At 47.9% G+C, this 13821-nt stretch overlaps 1 protein-coding gene across 2 annotated transcripts in view; it reads left to right on the top strand.

Annotated features, from left to right (window-relative positions):
* The window catches only part of HDAC8 (histone deacetylase 8), a 1597648-nt gene that overhangs the window by 14263 nt on the left and 1569564 nt on the right, over positions 1-13821 (top strand). Inside the window, exon 2 of one of the 2 annotated variants that reach the window (XM_069648648.1) lies at positions 1441-1561. The exons of the other annotated variant lie outside the window; for it this stretch is intronic. The gene's annotated coding sequence lies outside the window, so the exon portion shown is untranslated. The remainder of the gene's footprint in view (positions 1-1440; positions 1562-13821) is intronic. 2 annotated transcript variants of the gene reach the window in all.

Here is a 13821-nt window from a genome sequence, read left to right as displayed (position 1 = left end):
AGTCCCAAGAATCGCCTCAGCAATATTTCTTTTGCCCGGTGTTAGGTGCGTAGACAACCACTATTGTGTATGTGTGTTCCCTACAGGTTCCCTGCACTATTATGTATCTACCTTCCTTGTCTCGTAAGGTTTCGGCTTCCCTAAAGTTCACTGTGTTCCTGATGGCCAACGCCACCCCCCGGTCTTGGATGCCCCTGACGCTTGAAAATTTGGTCAAACCCACGCAGCCTTACCCTTGCCTGATCTTTGGGCAAGAGGTACGTCTCTTGTAATCCCAAAATGTCTGGTCTCTCGTTCCTCATGAACCTCTCCAACCTTTTCCTTTTTAAAGGGGAATTAAGCCCCCTAACGTTATGAGTCACCAACTTGAAGAATATGCCTTAGCACTGTGCCTTGAGCTGCTGCTATTTTGGGGACCCCTCCTCCCTCCTTGCCCCCCTTATCGCTTGCACGCTCTTGAGCCCTTCTCCAGTTTCTCCTTTGGTTTGTCTTGTTGCCCCCCCCCACACTTGTTACCCTCCCTTCCTTGTCCTGCCTCCGTTCCCCCCTCCCCCCTTTGGGAGTCTCCTCCCTTCCCCTTCTTCCACCCCCCCACCGAGTCTCTTCACCCTTACTAACTTCATGATGTTTGCTCTCCACGGCCCCCTGCCCCTGTGTTCACCTTTGTATCCACCACCCCTTTGTCATGTCACCTTTTCAGGGTTTCCCTCCATTGGCCGCCTCTCCCATTTCTGCGTTTGCATCCTTGCTTCCACCTCTTCCGAGTGGACCTCGTAGTGTAGTTCTCCTCTTCCGGCCCTCTCTGACCGTCGTCCATTCCCATGGTCTGGGTCTCGATCTGGACTTCACCTCTGATGATCTCTCCAGTCTCCCTGCTCCAAGTCTAATTGCATGAGATCAGCCCCTTCTTGCAGGGTAGTTATTCTCTTCTGCGACCCTGCCCACTCGAAAAGGAGACAGAAGGGGAAAGCCTACTTGTATCAGATCCCCCATTCCTTGAGTATTGTAAGAATTGGGCTCATTTGACGGCGTTTCACCAGGGTGCTGTTGGCTAGGTCCTGGTACAGTTCAATTTGTTGCCCTTTGTATTCTACTGGCTCTCGCTGTCTGGCGGCCTTCAGGACTGCTTCCTTCTGCCCATATCTCGTAAAATCAGCGAGTACATCCCTTGGTCTAGCGTTTTGGACCCTTATTGATACGCCTCACTCTGTCCAGTTCTACTGTGTCTGGGGTCGCTTCTCCTAGTAGTCCGGCAAAGATGTCATGTAAAGCCCCTTTCAGATCTGTCTGCTACCGTTCCGATAGTAGTTTCAGCCTAATGCTGACTCTCCTGAATCTATTTTCCATGTCATCCATCCTAAGTTCCAAGTTTCTTGTTGCTGTATCCAGTCTTTCAAACGCCTCACTGTTTGCCATCGTCTCTCTGTCCATTTTCTGCAGGCCCTTTTCCAGAAGGTCCGCCCTCTCTCCCAGCTGCCACATCTCCTGCTTCATCTCAGCCATGGCCAGGTTGATATCTGATCTAATCAGCTGAATTTTGATCCTGGAATGTCTTTGACAGGTTAGTCTGCAGTACAAACATTTCGCCATGAAGGTCCTGGCGCGACATTGGAGTGGTTGATTCCCCATCCTCACCTCCCACATTATCACCTGCAACCTAGTCCGGGGCCACACTGCAAAAAGAAATTAGAACTGGGCCTGCATGATCTGAATAGTAATTCTTCTGAGACTTGTACCAATGTATTTTATCCAACCAGTGTTTCGGACCCATTTTTGTGTGGGGTTTCCCTCCCCCACTCCCAAGCTTTTCAGAACGTTTTTTGTTGAATTTTTGCTTTTTTAAAATCTCCCCTCCTTTTTTCCCCACCCCATATTTCTGACCCTTTTTTGCATGGGGTGTTTCCCACCAACCCCAACATTTTCACATGGCTCAGATCAACTCTTTGCAAGTGGTGTTTGCCATGTTTATGCTTTTTTTGGGGTGCATTTCTACTTTTTTAAAACCGTTTGAAATGTTTCGACAGGTTCAGGCTCCTTTTCTCGATGGATCGCTTTCTAGTGCCCAAAGATGGTAGGGATCTGAAACGTAAAGCGGAAGGAGAGGTGGGAACATACACAAGAAATGCAAAAACACGGAAATATGATCACTCTTATTTGGACTTTGGGTTCACATGCATCACAGTCGCTGGGGAAGTGAAGCCGCAGTGTGTGATTTGTGGTGCTACATTAGCAAATGACAGCCTGAAGCCAACAAAATTAAGGCGGCATTTGGAAACCAAACATGCCGATTTAGCAAAAAAGACCAGGGATTTCTTCATACGGCAGCTGCAAGGCATGAAAAAGCAAAAGGAGACTGTTAAAAGTGTGGCATCTGTACCTGCAAATGCTTTGAAAGCATCTTACCACATTGCGTACTTTCTTGGCAAAAACAAGAAGCCTTTTACAGATGCTGAGAAAGTGATTCTCCCAACCATTCTCGCTGTCAACCGGGTAATGCTTGGTGAAAGTGCAGCAGAGAAATGCAAAAGTATCCCTATGTCAGACACAACAATTTGCCGCCGTATTGCTGACATGTCCTCTGATATCAGTACAGAATTGGTATTGCGCTTGAAAGACAGCCAGTTCGCCCTACAGTTGGATGAGGCCACTGACATATCAAAAGAAGCTCACTTGATTGCCTATGTGAGGTACTGCCATGGAAAGGAGATGTTGGAGGACTTCTTGTTTTGTAAGCAAATTAAGGGCAGAGCAACTGCACCCGAACTCTTTGAAATTTTAAACAACTTCCTAAATTCCAACTGCCTAAAGTGGGAGGCGTGTGTTGGTATTTGCACGGATGGTGCTCCTTCAATGTGTGGTGCTAGAGCTGGGCTAAAAGCAAAAGTATTGGCAGTAGCTCCACATATTGTGTGGACACACTGCATGATACACCGAGAAGCTTTGGCTGTGCGCAATATGGGGCATGAACTGACACAAGTTTTGACTTCTGTTGTAAAGATCGTAAATTTTATTAAGATGCACCCCACAAGAGCCCGTCTGTTTGCCACCTTATGTGCAGAAATGGGAGCTGACCATGATGCTTTGCTGTTTCACACAGAGGTCAGGTGGCTATCCAGGGGAAAGGTTTTAAATCGCATCTATGAACTCAGAAACGAAGTGAGACACTTTCTCCTGGAGTTAGACCAGACAAAAGCAGAGCCTCTGTGTGATCCACGCTGGCTTATACTGTTGGCTTACCTTGGCGACATCTTTGAAAAGCTAAATTTTCTAAACCTCTCCCTGCAAGGCACAGAAACCACATAATTTGCCATGAATGCAAAAATATCGGCATTCAAGAAGAAGCTGGAGCTTTGGAGGAGGAGGGTTGATATTGGCATAGCCGATGCGTTCCCATTATTAGAAGATGCTCTTGAGGAGACGGAGTATGATCTCTCATGTGTTTCTGAAGTAATTGGAAACCATTTAAATGCTCTCAGAACCAGTCTCGAAAAGTACTTTCCTGACGACAATTGCAACATGAATAACTGGGTGGTTCAGCCTTTCCTAGCTGACGTAGGAGCCCATCTCCCAATACAACTCCAGGAGGAACTAATGGAGCTCCAAAGTGACCGCCTAGTAGAGAGCCAATTCAGAAAATTGTCTTTGGGTGCATTTTGGCAACATGTGTCTGCAGAGTATCCAACTTTATCGAAATGTGCAGTCAATGTACTTTTACCTTTCAGCACCTCATACCTGTGCGAAATTGGGTTCTCTGCACTTGCAGCCCTAAAGACAAAATATCGGTCAAAGCTGGAGGTGGAAGAAAGCCTGCGGTTGGCTATTGGAAAAATTGAACCCAATATTGACAGGCTGGCTGGTGAAAGGCAGGCCCACCCTTCACACTAGTTCTCCAGTATGCCACTGTCCAACTTGCAAGTGACAGCATTGACAGTACGTTGTTGTACTTCAGAAACAAATTGTTACAGCACTTGCATAGCAAATGTTACTACAGGACAGCAATATTGGGTGTTTTCGTTTGTGTGAAATAAATACCCAACACTATTTTTAGTCGAGTCCTCTGTATTATAGCAAAATAATCGGAATGCTTTGTTCACAAATATTTGTCCTCATCTGATTTGAATCATTGCAAGCAATGATTTTGAAACAACGTGGTGTGTGGCATGCACTCCTTCGTTGGGGGCACCATTATACTCCAGCGCGCGATAACCGTTCACAACCGAGTAACATTTTGGAGTACATGTGTATAGGGGGGGCCTGGGCCGGAGAAAGTTTTCTTAGGGGGGGCTCGGGGTCAAAAAGTATGAAGACCACTGCTCTGGGGAGTTGCGACCTGCCATCCCTTCTTGGGAGTACTTTTGGGCCTTTGTTAGCTTCTCTGGGCTGCCACATTATTGGGAGTGTTCCGGGGTTATCCCCCTGTGCCTGCCCACCTTTGTTCAGTCTGCTTTTATTTTTGGTTGCCATGGTTGGGACGCCTCAGTGCTTTGTGTATCGCTGCTCTACCCTGCTTCGGGTACCTGGGCCCTGCCCTCTTGTGTTCCGGTGGGGCGCTCTTATGGGAGCTGGGTGGGGACTCCACTTCTCCGTGCCTCTTTCAAGCCGGACTTGGAGCATCCTACCCCGGCGGTCTCTCTCCCCTCCTTTGCCGCGTCTCGGCTCCTTCCTGGTTCCAGAGCCGTCCTTCACCTCCTGGGGACCTCGTCTCCTCTCTGATTGCGCTGTCTTTACGTGGCCACCAAAGCCACTCTTCCTTTCTACTGCTCCGTGGTGTGGTTCTCTCCGCTCCTGGCGGGACGCACAATCCCTGCTCCTGCATTGTGGGCCCTCCCGCGGATGTTCCGGTTGCCCTCGGCTGCGTGTGGGATGCTCCCCTTCACTGCTGTCAGCCTTGTCTTGGGGGCTGCAGCCTTTCTCGATGGGTCGCTCCTCTCCCTGAGGCGGGTTGCAGTTGATCCGCTTCTCCGCACTCTCGTGTGGTGTCCGTGTTATGGCCCTTCCACTTCTCACTCGGTTGGGCCTGCTCCTTTCCCAAACGGCACCACCGCTCTCCTTTCACGGCCCTGGCGATCCGTTTCTCAGAACCTGTTCATTCCGGGTCCCAGGCTGGCCTCGCTCCTTCTCGCACCGTCTCCAGTGGGTGCTCTCCACCCTTTACGTTCTTTCTCCCGCTTCAGAGGGAGTATCCGCTCCTGGCCTGGTGCTTCTCTCTGCAGGCTGCCCCGTCCTCTGGTTGGGCTGCTTCTTTCGCTGTGTGGGGTAACCAGCAAGTGGGGCGCCTCCCGTCTCTGCTCCGGTCTCTCAATCTCCGCAATCCTGGTGGGGTGTTGCTGTTACTTTCCTGCCCGTGTCTCTTGCTTTCCCTCTGGGCTCTGCCGTTCTTCTTGGCCGGGTCCGCAGCTTGCCATGCTGTATCCCGCCTTCCTGGGTCTCCGGCCAGTAACGCTCCTTCTCCTGCTGTGACCATAGTGTGCTCTCTGGATATTCCATTTAATCTTTCTCCGCTGGGGGTGTCTACATGCCTTTTCTCTCCTCCGCAGCTCCTGTGCAGCTCTCGCGGGGTGGTGGATCCGCTTACAACTGTTGAGAGGCTCGGGAGCGCCGTCGACACGTTTGTCTCGTGTTGGAGGCCATCTTGAAGTCTCAATAGAAAATATTTTAAACAAAATATATATTGTGCGTTCCCGGCATATGTTCTGTGAGGGTGCAGAAGGAGTGACAAGGTCATTTTTGTGGCTACAAACCTTTATCGTGTGACATAAGAAAACCTATCCGTCCCTACTTCTAAGGGGGTTGCCCTGCTTCAATCTAGGAAATCTTTAGTTAGCTGTCAGAATGTCCGTCCAAATTAAATATACCCCATCCTCTGTCAGTAACCAACTAACCTAACACTCTAAGTAAAGTTTGTGTTTCCTTCACTATGAGAATGAATCCCTTCTCCTGGTGTCTCGCTTCAGTCTTGTAGTAGCAGTAATTCTTCAGTATGTTTTGCATTTGGCGCAGTCATGGATTTACAATAATGCATGGTTCCACTGTCAGTAGTGGCAGAAAAGGGTGACCATGAGGGTATGGGTTTATGTGATGGGGTAGTAGGTAGGCCTTTCCCCAGGTGGCTGTCCTTATCCTCAGGAGGGGAGTCCCTCCTGCATATTACCATCCCTAGGGGCCCTATTGGGTAGCAGCCTGACCTCCCTAGCCTCATAGGAAAGGACTCCCCACCTGGGGAGATGTACCGAGACCTGGTGAATCGTCATAGTACCTTCCTTTACTCTTTCACCACCCATGACAATCATTTAATCCAACAATGCTCTTATGTGAAGGCAATTGAGACCAGTACTGCCTCTGCTCTCGCCTACGTTGGGAGCCATTTGTGTTCTAAATGGCATTATATACACACAAGTACGCGCTCCTACCAGTTTCTCCACCATGTTGGGCTTGTTGGAGACAAGTGGGAAGTTTTGGCCAATACTCAGCTCCTTGGGGCCCTGCCATGCAAGGCTTCAGATTGATAGAAATGATGGATGACTTCCCAGATGGGTCCGGGCTCCCCAGCGCACCAGCACACCACCAGACCAGTGTTCGGGTGTGGACCAGGATGAGCAGCACGACCCCTAAAAGGTGCGTTGGTACATACGAAAAGCGAGGCACCCTTGGCTGTGATTATTGGCTACTTTATCTCCCTGAGCGGCATCTAGGGAAGTGCTTGCTTAAAGTTTTATTTTGTTGCAGCAAGTTAAAAAACTGAAAAAATGCAGCGATGGACAATAAAGGGTCAAAGCATTTGTACACTTGCGTCAGCAGCTAGCCTCACAGCTTGGTTGCCACAGGGATTTGAATGTATGCTCAGAGCTACTGGCGGTCCATCTCGAGGAATAGTGCCGTTTGGTGCCCTTTGATAACGATTGCTGTCCCCACGCCCCCTTTTCAAACTGTGTTGAGCTTTTTAATTACTTGAAAACGTTACAAAACATAGTGCTTTATTGAAAGGTGAGCAACTATGGACGAAGCTTTTTTTTTTAAATTTATTTTTCCCCACTGAATTTTGGGTCACTGTTGGGTTAGAGGAGAGGGTGGTATTTCTTCATGTTGTATACTATAGTTCATTCATGCCTTCCCTTTAAATAGCCTACAGTGCTCGTCATGGGGACAGCAGAAGGGGGTAGAAAAGTAAGTTGTCAATCAGCACCACCCGGCGGGAAGCAATTCTCAGACTATATATAATTGTATGTGTATGGTGTAATGCAGTTTGTAGGCTTGACTTAGTAAAATGAGCAGCCTTTGTACTGGGGTGCCCCACAGATACGTGCCGCAGCGCACCATATGGCACCTATGGCCTCTTGCACCTTTTACACGAGCTTCTATCTAGGATGAAAAAGGTCTTGCATGTAACAGTAGGCACCTTATTAATATGGAGTCGTGTGTTCAACTTCTGTGAAGTGCCCAGTACTTGTGGCCTGGTACCCGCTGTCCTTTGCATAGGTGTGGAGTCAAACCTTTTCAATGGAAGATTTCTGTGGACGACGTATGCAAGTCAAGTTGAGCTTAATCATTACAGCACCAAGCTAATGCCTGTTTTTATATAGCAACTTGGAACTCCTCTCACACCTTCTGCTTGATAACCGCATCCATGATTCGTTCCCCAGGGCTCAATGTCACTTCACAGTGGTTTTATTGCCAGGTGCACTTTCTACATTTAATGCTCCCTATGTCACTCAAGAGCAAACTTCTGCCATGCAAACTTCTATCCCCTCTTCTATGATCAGGTATATGTTTGGTTATGTGCTGTGAAAACTCTATTAATAACTACAGTGCGCTATACATGAAGGTGCACAGTGACATACAATCGTTTTATTTTTCCTTTCGCAGTTCTTTGAACGCAGATGGCATTCCATCCCAAGCAATACTTACTACCCATGAAGTGCAAGACTTTTTCCATTGCCTTACAGTATAGATAAGACTCGTACTATGCGCATTGCCCTTTTGTACTTTAGATGTGCCTTGCCTTTCTGGATATGTTGCAGAATTTGGAATGGCTGGTGGTGGCTTGTAGCGCACGATCGTACTTATTCAGCTGGCTCCCGTAGATTTTAGATGCCCCAACACCAGTTTGCCTGCAAGCCAAACTGATTCTTTGAAGCATCACACTTATTTTACAACTGTGACTAGAAAGTGCATGATGTAGATGGAAGAATAGGGGCTTGGCCTGTTCCTTTGCTGTGCAGCTGTTCCGAAGGGTTGCATGGTGTAGATGGCAGGGTTTTGCCTCTATCGTACTGTGATTTTGGCCATGGGAGTGGTATGTACCAATGTTCGAATAAAACTATCATCAGTCCTAGCCAGCATAGTCGATGGAAATGAATCATTGGAGTTGTAATTTTTTTAACTTGTTTTTATTGGCTGAGTTATCAAAGTACAATGGTTACAGTAGTCAATGGACATCGGCCAGAGATACCTTACATTTAAACAACATCATTGCTCGTGGTGAGTGAGGCGTTACAATGACATTGATCATTGGGATGAGACAGTTATTGGAATCGCTTTTACATCTTACACAAAGTCACTGGTCTGAAGGAAGGGCTGCCAGGTAGGATCGAAACTCAGCCAAGGCATTTCTGGGGTGGGAAGTGGGAGGTAGGCGACCAAGGTAAAGTTCCTCGCAGCTCTGGGCCCAAGTTAGTGCTAACCACCAGGTTTTGGGACGGGGTGAGGGAACATGCTTCCATTTCAATAGTATGTATCTCTTGGCATTCAGACATCCCGTGTTTACAAATGAGCGGAGACCTTTGTTGGGGAGGTTGTCCTACAAGCCAAAAAAGGGAGCGCTCGAGAGAGACATCCACCACATCAGAGAGGGTTGGTAATAAAGTGTCCCAGAATGTACCCAGTTGGGTGCAGGACCAGAACATATGCGTGTGGTCAGCAGGGCTAAGACGGCACCTAGGGCAGGACTGCTCCACCTCCCGGAGATCTTGTTGAGTTGTTCACGGGTGTAATATAGTTTAACAATTTGTATTGTATGCATCTGAATCTGAAATTCAAGGAGACCTGTTCAGTGGTTGCACACATGCGTTCCCATTGGGTATCAGTTTGTTCCATGCCCAAGTCCTCAGAACAGCCACAGCGTATTGGGGGTGATGAAGTGGAATGGTTATTCACAAGCGTTTTGTAGAGCATTGACAGGATGCAGGATTCCTGCTGCAGTTGGCAACAAGTGCCAACACGGCGGTCTCAAGGGGATCTGCAGGATACGATGGTCACTGCGATTGCACGGCCACCCGTAGTCTGATATTGCAGAAGCTCAATTCCAGAGCCGTTATGTTCGCAGCGCCATGTCAGTGGAGTGATACATTTACCGTCCACAAATAGGTCAGCCACTGCTCTGTAGTCGAGACGTTTCCACTGGGTGACTAGTGCGGCATCCCAGGTAGGTCCCAGACCAGGGAACCTCCACAGCGGTAGGTGGTAGTCATTTATAGTAGGGGCGCGTTGTGGCACTGCAAAAGAAGATACGTCGCCAGGCAAGCACCGTGGAAGACACCAGGTCAAACGGGCATTAGTCCTTATATCTACCATCCAACATGAGTGTCCCGAGGTCTGACTTTCACGCCGCCAGGCGTTCGAGCTTGACATGTGGTGGTTAGGATTCTTTACCATACCAGTAGGAAGCGTATTGGGCCTGTGCAGCCAGCCAGTATAACTCGAGGTCAGGAGCCATGAAGCCCCCATTATCATATGGGGTGGTCATGTCAACCCACTTTTTCCAGACCGCACCGGCATGCCACAAAAACTGAGCACATTCTGTGAAGCCTTGAAAAGAATGGCCTACCAGGCCACACCGGGACCTTGGCAAATATATACAAAGGTTTGGCTACCAGCACCATCTTGACAAGGGACAATTTTCCTGCCATTGTGAAAGGGAGGCCCTGCCATTTTCCCAGCCTGCTCACCACGTAGTGCTCCATGGCTTCATAGTTGTCCTTCAAGAGGGAGGCTCTCGCACTTGAGATCCACACTCCTAGGTATTTAATCCCATTGGGGCACCAGCAGAGAATGTACCCCCCAGATGGCTGCTTAGTGCTGCTAGTTAGTGGGAACATTTCTGACTTGGAGTGGTTTATTGTGAACCCGGAGAACCGACCCAGCCGGACAATGTCCTGGAAGACAGTGTCCAGATTCGTTTGAGGATCCCTTATATATGAGGACATCATCTGCATAGAGTGAGACTATTTCAGGTAGTCTGCTGAGGTGGATTCTCTTATGTCCATGGCGAGCGTGACTCATATCTGCCATTGGTTCAATGATCATGGGCAAAAGAATCTGGGAGAGTGGGCATCTCTGACGGGCAGTGCAGTTTCTAGCCAATTTGGTGCCCAGGGCGAAACATCAGAATGCGCCCCCACTGACTGGCACACATCACTCCCAAACTACACCTCTGTCGTGCGACAAAACCCCTCCTCAATATGAATAAATAATTGCTATATAAATGAAGCTGGTTTCATTACATTGTAATTCAAGTACTTTACAGAAGAATTCTAATGTGAAAACAAAGCTGTTGCTGCCCAAGTAAATGGTTTTTCTGTCACCTGCTCTTAGGGAAGGCCTTGCCTGAATGCAGTTTGAAACTGTCAGGCTGTTCACACCGCAGTGTGCCAGTACAATCGGGAACCGAGGGCCTACTTACCTGGCCCTGTGTTGCAGGTGCTCTGTTCGTACCTCCTCACTTGTATTTCGCAAGGGGCAATACTAGACTAACCATATGAATTATTTTCTGATATGTTATCAGTCCAAGATGGACAGTCTGGTACACTCCTATTGTACTCTTTCAAAATACCTCTCTGAGAGTGGGAAAGGGGACAAATGGCACTAATGAGGATTCCTGTATACTTTGTATTAAATCACAGATCATTTCAGGACTATAGCAGTGATCCGAGATCTCTACATTTGATAAATAAGTCTGTGATAAAAGGATTGTATGTGTGGATCTCTAAATGCATAACTGATGCATGGCTTGGTGCTCACATCACGGTTCAAAATACCCTAACATTAAAATGTTTGTAACCATACATGCTCATTTGGACAGCTTACGTGTTTTGATGCGAGTATAAAATGGCTGCAACATCAGCCACTCAAATTGGGTACAATGGCTCTTTTGCTTCCTGTTTCTGAAGAATTTTAGAGGAGGAAGGGCTGGGTCTCAGTGTGGGCATGCCCAACCTCAATACAGAAACCTCTTCAGGGAATTATATCTACAGACAGGACAGGGTCCTGCACAAGAGGGACACAATAAACAATGCACAGAAAGGCTACACAGAAAGGATTGTACCTCTTTCAAACTTTAGCCTGACCAGTAATATGCTGATGAAGCGTTTTAAACAAAACCGGCTTCTGGTGCGTGGTATAGGGCCCACAGTTCCTCAGCCACTACCTCCTCACCGTTGCACAGGCTTCATGGGTTATTTTGGCAAAAAAGAGCAGGCCCATGCTTTATCTAACAGAGATGGCATTAGCAGCTCTTATTTGTGCTGGCCTGCATCTAGTGAAAATCATGGTGTGGCAGTGTAGAAAGGGTGTTTGGCCTAGTGGATTTACAATTTGAGGTAACTTCTTTGATTGCTTTATGTGGTGTGGGCACAGTATGGCATGCTCATCAGAGTCACATACACAAAATAGTCCAGTGTGCTCTTGTATGGACATAGAGCACATCAGACAAAAACAGGTATATGTACTGTTACATAAGGGTGCACCACATAGACACCAATAACCAACAGGGTGGTGACCTGTGCAGCGCACAAATCATTGCTGCAGACTTCACTGCATTGATTTGCCATGGACTACTGTCTGCATGGTGACACACAATGAACTCAGCCTTCTTAATCAAGGTGCCAAGTGACATTGAGTTGCTATCTGGTGTAAGCGCTAGGCAGTGGCTGGCTTGTTTAGACAATTAAAAGACCTTTGATGCTGAGCAGGTGCATTTAGTCCGTCCCAAAGCAGCCACTAGAATACGTAAATAAGAGACACGAAAATAAAGAAAATAGTTTTAACCTTTTCTGTGTGGCACGTTAATTCTCTTTTGCATGGGTTTTTTCTGGTATCAGCTTGTGCTGGCCTGATGAAGACAAATGACCCATTTTCAGTTCTTAACACTGAAATGTTAAGCACATACTGTATAAAAACAATGGCTTGTTTGAGCCATCACTTATAAATTGGCCCACTTGAAAGGCTGTCAACACAAAGAATGAGGGTCGCAGGTTGGTGACTCCAGAGCATCTTACATGCTGCTTTTGGAATATGCATTCCTTTGTTTGTATATTCTGAAGGCGTTGCAGTCATCTTCAAGTCAACAGAGATCAGCCAGCTGCACATTGCAGAGCAGCGCTCACCGGCACAGCGGGCTGCTTAATCTGTTGTCCGGATGCTTTCTGTGTGGGCCCCTTACTGCGCCCACCTCCTGAGCTATTTAGCTCTGCGCCCCGGGTGGTCGCCCGCTCTGCCTGGGCCAAGAAACGGGGCTGCTGACATGTGCGTCTGCCAAGCTTGAAGGATTCAGATTTGGAGGAGTTGACCAAGACTCTAGAACCGCTAGGATCTCCTTCTTGGACAGGGGGGCTTCGAGGGCCTCCCTGGCCTGGACGCTGAGACGCGACAGAACAGTCGCTCGAACAGGGATTGTATCATCCGAGTACCGTATTGTTGGTCCGATGTATAAAGAGATTTATAGAAATCGCAGAATCCTTTAAGGATCTCCTGATCAGGCCAGTGGGAATTCCCTAGTGTGTCTTTTAATACAGTCCACCTGGGTACGATCATTTTCAGATTCTGCTAGTCTAGCCAGTATCCTACCTGGTCTTTCACCCTCATCGTATTTCCTAGCCGCTTGCAGCCTCGAGAAGTAACGCACCTTGCGGATGGGCGTGCGCGTCACATCTTTCTAGCTCTGTTCGCGTTTGTTCCAGCACCTGTGGACTGGGGTGAGCGGAGTATTCCAGCTCCAGGGATTTGAGTTTGGCCTATGAGCGCTGCAAGCCGTTTCTGATGGACTTCAAGACTCCAGCTTCTCTAGATATTGACATTCCCCGGATAAATACCTTAAAGGCCTCCCACCTTATACTCGCGGATGTAGCTCTCGCCTCATTGCACACAAAACATTTCTCGGTCTGCTTGGATCCCTACTTTAAATACGATGTCCCCAAGTGCCTCTGATTTCAACCGCCAATCATTACCCCGTCAGGGAGATCTATCTGTATTCAGAGTAAGCATTACTGGGTAGTGGTCAGAGAGGGGACGGGGAAATATCCTAGTGTCCTCAACCCTACCCATCAAGGTGTTGGATATCAGAAAAGTGTCAATGCATGAGAGGCTGTTGTGCACGGATGAGTATAAAGTATATTGCATCTCGTGAGGATTTAAGGAGCGCCAGGCATCTCCCAATTCCAGGTTTTCCAAATGGGCTAAAAGTTGCTGAGCTGCCCCAGGATCTGGCTCTGGGGGCCACACCACATCTGTCCATAGTTTGATCAAGGATTAGATTCATGTCCCCCCAACCCCCGACAACAAGTACACACAAGAAACCACTGAGGATACTGTATCAATAAATTCAGCCGAATCTATGTTGGGGGCATATGTGTTGACCAGCAGGAGTTCAATTCCATCAATGGAGCAGTGTAGGACCACATACCGCCCTCCAGGATCTACATAATTCTTTTTAAGGATACATTTAACCGATTTTTGAATTGGCGTCATGACCCCCCCTAGATTGAGTTGAATACAAGGTAAAAAAAATCTGTGTGCCCCTACCCCCCCCACCGGTGCAATGCCTCTGGA

This window comes from Ambystoma mexicanum, chromosome 2q, assembly GCF_040938575.1.
Source record: "Ambystoma mexicanum isolate Mex_15411 chromosome 2q, UKY_AmexF1_1, whole genome shotgun sequence".
NCBI classification, from domain to species: Eukaryota; Metazoa; Chordata; class Amphibia; order Caudata; family Ambystomatidae; genus Ambystoma; species Ambystoma mexicanum.
Note: the sequence above shows the minus strand (reverse complement) of the source record. Positions and strands in the feature narration are given on the sequence as shown.